At 47.5% G+C, this 7,554-nt stretch overlaps 1 protein-coding gene across 1 annotated transcript in view; it reads left to right on the top strand.

The window, feature by feature from the left end:
- The window catches only part of CUNH14orf80 (chromosome unknown C14orf80 homolog), a 144,188-nt gene that overhangs the window by 7,509 nt on the left and 129,125 nt on the right, over positions 1-7,554 (top strand). The window lies entirely within an intron of this gene.

Here is a 7,554-nt window from a genome sequence, read left to right as displayed (position 1 = left end):
CCCCAGTGCTCTTTCCTGCCAAGGCAGGGGGTCGGACTAGATGATCTACCTAGGTCCCTTCCGACTCTAGCTACTATGAAACTATGAAACCTTGTAGTTAACTTGCTCTGACAGTAGGTGTTCAAATTGCAAACAAATGTATTTTACAGGCATCTGGATTTTCTTTTTCCTGTGTGGCTGCAGGTTTGCTTAGAGTCTAGGCCAGATGTCAGCAACCTGTGGCCCATGGGTTAGATCCAATCTGCAGAGCTATTTCATATGGCCTGTGGCAATGTTTTAGTAGTGGGTGGCTTCTCCTGGGTGTCGGAGAAGTGACAGTGTCGCAGCCACGGGGAGTGGTGAAGGTGGCTGCGTGTCTTTGGTCCTGACTGACAGCATTGTGGTCTGGTTGGAAGTAGCTTGTGTTTGGAGCTGAGCTCCATTGAAGTGGCCCTGCACTGCAAAATGTTGCTGACTCTGTGGTCTAGGCAAATGGTTGGGCTGCATGAATTGTATCTTTTCCTGTGTGGCAAAATGTAGAGATAAGGCAAATAGTATTTTGAAACATTTGAACATCATATAACAGCTACTGCTGTTCAGTGAGTAGCTAATGAGCTTGTAGCCTCCCCAAGAGGTCAATGAAATTTACTGTTGTGTTTCAACCAATAAAAAGATGTCAGCATGTAGGAAGCCAGCTTTCTAATGAGTCAACGCTAGTTGGGTATCTACTGTAGCTGAGGAACCAGGGAATCCACAACTGCATAGGCCAATAACATTTGATAACTCAATTTAAAAATCCCTGCTTCAGTTACAAGATCTAGTGCATGATACTCCATAAGTGTGATTCTGCTTTGAACAGGGTTGGACTGGATGACCTCTTGAGATCCCCTCCAGCCCTATGATTTTATGCTAAGCCCTTTGCCTGAAGGGTAGAGAGGCTAAGCTTAGGTAGGAATGAAGGTAAAAGGTATGTTTCTCCACAGTGCAGTCATCCCTGTTGTATATAAATCCTCCTTGTTCTTTGCACCAAGGGCAACACAGACTGAATTTAAGAAGACCAGGCCTGGCCTAGTACCTCTCTGTATCATTACCCAAGAGTCCTACAGTCCCAGTTGCTGGGTCCCATGCGCTTTCAAGTCAACTTAGTCTGGCTAAGATCTAGTCACTATTCTTGCTTCCTGGACTGTAGGATGCACTTCTGGGCTCAGATCTGTTGACCAAGCCCTTTCTGTCTAGTTACCATATATGCTAAAATTAGTATTTGAGACCTCTGAGACCACTAGTTTGTTGCTACACATTCTCCTGCTGAATTCTGTTTAGTAGAGGGTCTCTCTGGGTTTACAGTTGAAACCCTTGGGGGCAGTGTGGCAGGAAAGCCAGGAACCCAGGCTTAACAGAGGAATTTCTCAACCACACTGACTTGATTCATAACAAATACTTGATAGTCACGCCACTTTGCAGAAAACACAAGTGTTGGGAATTCAGCCTCACTCATCCTTTCTGTTTATCTGTGGGTCATCAGGGCCCCTGCCACCATCACTTTCCTACACATCCTACTTACATGCAGTGATGGTCAGTTTTCTGCACAGAACATAATCCTGCTCTTAAATAGGCTTTTCCATTTCTTAGCTGTGCACTCAGACTGAGAAGCTGCAGACTCATCAGCAACTCTTAAACCTCGCCTCCCAGTAGGCCCCTTGGTGGGAAACCTGTTGGTGCGTTAGAGTAGACCAGTAGATTAGTGTGGGTCAGAATTGTTTGCTTCAGATGATGATGTTGATGTTTCTATTCTTAGTCCTTCAAGGAGTGTCAAACACATTTCCTGGTGCCATGGATATACTAGAGTTTTTGTTCAAGACCACAGCCTTTATACAGCCTCACACCACGCCTAACTTTTCTGCAGGTGACAGTCCCATGGTGCTTTCAGTACTGGGACTGGGCCTCTGAGTTAACAGCTCTGTGACCCAGTAGTGAATTCCAGTTAGTTCAGCTCCAAATGGAGACTTAACCTTTCAGGGAAAGTATTATAACTAGAAGCAATTGCAACAACATGACAGCATTTCCAAAATGGTCTACTATTTATGGTTGACTGGAACATAGCAAGCAAAGTCCTTAGCTTAGTATGGCCAGGACAGGTATAAAACAAGAGTCCATATCAGGAAGAAGAACTGAATGAATTGCTCAGTTCCCTTGAAAATCATCCTTGCTTTCTCTGTGTCCATTACTGGGCCACAATAGTTATTTTGCACTTCCAAAAGTGATACCTCCATTCTTTATAATGGTTAGAATGTAGGAGAAAAACCTGAACAGTCTTTTATGTTGTGTTGCTGAATTGGCAGTAGAGAAAGCCCAGTGCTATTTCCAGAGTTACTTCATGCTGTGGCACTGATATTAAGATCTGGTCGAAGGACTGTGATGAGAAGAAATGGTGCAAAATCACAAATTATTAAACAACAAAGCCATAGTAACGAATTTGGACAGCGTGCATTCCACACCCACATTTCATTTCACATATTTAGAGAAGAAATACAACTTTTCAATAAATAGAAACCATGCTTTTAAAGAGAGGTTTTCTTTCTTCAGAGAGATTATAAATGATATCTTAAGAGAACAAACTAGAACAGTTAAATAAGACCTTTGGCTGTTCCATAGAAGAGATAGTACAGGGGCTCCCAGAAAATGTCTGATGGTGCCATGTATGGTGGGCCAGTAGGGGGTGCTGCTGCACTGAGCCACTCACCTCACTACGCCCAACCACCTTCCAGGTTCCAAGTGCCTCCCTGGGGGCATCTTGCGTCTGACTGACCCCCTTTCTGGAGCACACCTGCTAGCCTGGAGGTACAGCTGCCACCACTCAGGGACTGGCCTGATCCTGGCACTGTGCTGCCTGAGAAACATAGGCCTAGTAGCCCTTGAGGGTACTCGACTCACTTCAAGAACTTGGGGTGCTTCCCTCAGTCTCAAGCACTAATAGTGGTCTCCCTTAGTCAGCCGAACCAACGGGACCCCAAGGCATAAGCTAGACTCACTCCCAATAAGTCTCCCACACTAGGTACAAAGGAGAACTTTATTGGTTACAAGGAGTAGGGCTAGAATAGGGTACAGAGTAGAGCAATATCAGAGAAAACCCTTAGCACAAACAGACTGGCTGGGTAGCCTTTGGTCATGCATCTGAGTTACTGCAAGCTATATATCTAGTTACCTCTCGGGTAGCTTACTCACGAGTATCATCCAGAGGCAGGTGGAGATTCTCTCTGGAGTCAGGGAGTTCCTTGATCATGAGTTTCCAGAGAGAGCAAGTTTCAGATGTTCCAGCTCTTCTCTCTGAGTTTTCACCATGGCTACTCCCTCTCCTCCTGGGCAGTCCTTTATAGAGCCCTTATGACCTCATTTACTTGGTCCAATAGAGGCCAGCACCTGTTGGTTGGCTGGCTGCCAGCAAACCAATTTGAAATGCATCACTGGTTGCTGGGCAGACTGGCAGAGTCTCTAGCCCCCTCCCAATCAGGTTGGCATTGCTTAACAGTAGGGAGCGTAAGCCCCTCACCCAGGTATGTGATGCCAGACATAAGCAGTAGAAGCAGGTTTCCCTCCTCTCTCAGGAATGTATCCAACTCAGGTTACAACTCCGGGTTATCTAAAGAGCCCATATTAACCAAATTGTCCCAGAGCGGAGTTTTTGGGGAGAGACAGAGGTGACATTCTGCCACACTATGTAATGGTAGGATGGGTGCCTCAAGAACCTGCCTTTGGAGAATCTTCTCATTGCACCTTACACATCTTTTAGTGCCTTCACATAGTGGTCAAGTATTTTGCTAGTTGTTCATTCGTAAGCACTGATGTAATACAGTAATGGGTGAAGTGAAGCAGCCCACATGAATCCAGGCAATGGGATGGCACAACATGAAGCATTTCCATTGAATGCTTAGGTTCTGTTGTGCTGTTTAAAATATTAGATGAAGGAATTGTGGTAATCTGGTGGTACTGCCAAAGCTCATACAAACACACATCAAGCACTGTTATACTTGCTGTGACTCATCCGTATTCTTTGTGCTTACTTTGTGAGCAGCATGAAATACATTTTTTCTCCCCAGTCACACTGCAGAACAGTGCTTGGAAAGCTTTACAAATCCTGAAAGATTTTGTAATGTGCTTCCCAAACCACTTACAGACTTTTGCTGTGCATTAAAGCTTATTAATGGTAATGTTTCTTGTTCAGTGCTCATATTGGAAGCTTTTAATATTTTATAAAAAGCAAGATAATTTCCAGACAAAAAAAATCACATTAAGATGGAGTTACAGCTGAGAGTACATAAGGGTGAAAATTACAATAAGGTAACTATACCAGAAACAGGTATTGCAAAGCCAGGAAGTGGAGTTTTAAGGTTTAAACTTAAAAGGTTTGAAAATGCAGGGTTACAGCATCCAAATAACTACCTTTGCTCTGTACAAATATAGTGCTGGTGGGGAGGCACTGTATATGCCTTTTAAAATCTGTTTCCTTGTAAACCACTCATTAAAATATATTAATTGCTACAGAAATGTGAGATATTAGTAATCTTCTTGCATAATTATTGCATGTCCTCTCCACATGTAGTAGAACATTATTAGGTTAGGTTGCTGATTCTCACCCAGAGTGCTGTGGGGGGCGTGCTCAATATTAGCATTGTTAGGTGTGCAAATACCTGCATATGATTCACAAAATAAACCCAGAAATTTCTTGTAGGAATCTATAGTGGCAAAAATATTCTGACCTCTTCTGGTCTTTTGGAGTTCTTTCCAACAGTGAAGGAACTGCTCTTATTGTTTTTCTGTAGTCAAAAATAAGTGAAACCTGAAGAGCTGGCATTTTCCCAGGGGTGTTTTGAATCTAATGAAGTTGAGAACCATTGGGTTCAGAAGTGTTCAAGGAAGTCTCTAAAATCATGAGGAAATCCAAGTAAAACAGGAAAGGAAAGAAGATGGTACAATCTTAGTTACATGTGGTCAGTTTATTTGGTAGTCAGAGAATTGCTTGATATTGGGAGTGGGCCTAGACCACCTCAGTCTCTGTCAATGCTGTGTTATTAGCAGGTCTGAAACTGACTAGGTCTTGCCAATTTCAAGATTGCTGATAGAGTAGGGGTTGATAAAATCAAGCCCAGGGACTAGATCCAGCCTGCCAAGTGATTATGTCTGGCTCACGGTAGGCAGCCTGAGCTGTGGCATGTGTGGCTGGGTTCCTCCCAGGCTCAGATTTGCTGCCTGGTGTGGAGCGCAGCCTGCCTTATCCCCATGCATGGCTTTTGGGCATGTTGGAAGCTGTAGTTCATGGAATGGGGTAGTACAGTGGCCGGACTTGGCTTCCCAGCAGTCCCCACAGTGGTGGTTCACTTTGCTGTCACGCTTCTGCCACTACCAGTGCCACTGCCAGAGCCATTGCTGCCAGACCCAGCCATGCTGCTCGGGTACCCTGGCCTGTCCATGCGAGTGGGTGGGGTCTCCATGGAGACCAGCTCAAGATCCTTGCAGATAAGGCATGTGGCGGGCCAGTCGGAAGCGCTCCTGTGTTGAGCCGCCCACCTCCCTGTGCCCGCCCACCTTTCAGGCTTGGAATGCCTCCCTAGGGGTGCCTCACATCTGGCTGACCCCCTTCCTGAAGCACACTCGCTAGCCTAGAGGTAACGTAGCTGCTACCACCCCGAGAAGGGACTGTCTTGGCCCAGTGACCTCGAGGAAACATAGGCCTAATAGTCCTACGGGTACTTGACCCAGTACAGGCGCTTGGGGCACTTCCCCAAGTCGGGGGTCAAAAAGGAAAATCTCCCTTAGGTCTGAGAACTAAGAGGCCTCTTAGGCATAATTTAGACCCACCCCTCAATAAGTCTCCTACACTGGTCACAAAGGAGAACTTTACTGATTACAGGGGTAAGGTGAAAATAGGGTACAAGATTGAGCAATATTATAGAAATGCTAAAGAGCAAACAGTCTGGCTGAGGTAGCCTTTTGATCACACATCTGAGTTACTGCCAGCTAGATATCTAATCAGATCTCGAGTAGCTTACTCGCACGCTTCATCCAGAGGCTGGTGAAATCCCCTCTGGAGGCAGGCAGTTCCTTGCTCATGAGTTATGGGGGAGAGAGCCAGTTTCAGATGGTAAAGCTCCTCTGAGTCCCCTGCATGGCTGCTGCTCCCTCCTCCTGGGCAGTCCTAACTTATATAGCCCGTGACCTCATTCACCTGGTTCAGTGGAGGCCAGCTCTGGTTGGCCGTCGGCCCACCAATTTGAAATACATCAGTAGTTGCTGGGCAGACTCCAGCCCAACAGGTAGGTGCCCCTCACCCAGGTAGCTGATACCAGTCACGTAGGCTCAGGAATGTAGCCAGCTCAGGTTATCTAAAGAGATAGGGTAAGAGTGTGCCTCCTCTGCTGGGCCCATCCTAATCAAATGGTCACAGCAGAGATTTTGGGGAGAAACCAAGGTGGCTTTCTGCCACACTGTCGGGTCGACTGGATCGTGTAGATAGCCAGGATGGCGGATGAGTATATCCAAATGACTGTGCCCAAACTAAAAGAACGGGCGATGGAGAGAGCTGCCTTCATGTGAAGAAAGGGCTAAAGAAGGAAGATCTGATTAAACTCCTGTGCAACAATGACTCAGCCACAGAGCCCCCTTCATGCACGCCAACTCCTGAGTCCTCCCCAGAATCACATCCCCGCACGCTAAGTCCACAGCCCTCCAAGGGATCAGCCCCTACAGAGGAACGCTGGAAGTACCAGATGCAGCTAGAAGCTGAAGAGCGGGAGCAACAGAGCAAGCTCAAGTATGAGCTAGAGTTGAAAAAGATGGAGCTGGAGATCCAGCATGAGCGTGAGAAGGCACAGATGGAGCTAGAGGTGAAAAGGATGGAACTAGTGGAGAAGACAGCACAGCGTGAGGCGGAAGCCATGGGGCAGTGGTGGTGGCTGGACTTGGCTTCCCAGCAGTCCCCACGGTGGTGGTTCACTTTGCCCTCACGCTTCTGCCACTACCAGTGCTGCTGCCAGTGCCATTGCTGCCAGACCCAGCCATGCTGCTCGGGTACCCTGGCCTGTCCATGTGAGTGGGTGGGGTCTCCATGGAGACCAGCTCAAGATCTTTGCAGATAAAGCACGCTCAGCTGGGTGGATACAATAGGGCCATGAGTGGGCAGGGAGTAGTGTCCAAGGGTGTGACAGGCAGGTCGGGTCAGAGCTGGGATCGTAGGGCGGTGACAGTGTGGGCTGGCCCCTACTTAGGAACTAGTGCCAGGGAATGGATTGTGGTTCTGCCCCGGCCCCAGTCCTGTGCTGTCACCATCCTGTGATCCCAGCTCTGCCCCCACCTGCCTGTCCTACTCTTGGATGCTACCCACTCCCAGACGCCCATCCCTGCCTGCCTATGGCCTCATTCTATCCACCCAACTGACTGTGCTGTTTACGGGTGTCCCAGGCCAGTCTCCGTCGAGACCCTGCCTGCCCACCCACTACACTTGGCACCGCTGGTGGTGGGTGTGGGGCAGATGGGCCTGGGGCCAGATAGGATCAATGCCATGCCAGGTGGTGTAAACAGCTG

This window comes from Crocodylus porosus, unplaced genomic scaffold (assembly GCF_001723895.1).
Source record: "Crocodylus porosus isolate Cpor-Errol unplaced genomic scaffold, CroPor_comp1, whole genome shotgun sequence".
Classification (NCBI taxonomy): Eukaryota; Metazoa; Chordata; order Crocodylia; family Crocodylidae; genus Crocodylus; species Crocodylus porosus.
This window is presented reverse-complemented; position numbering and strand designations above follow the sequence as displayed.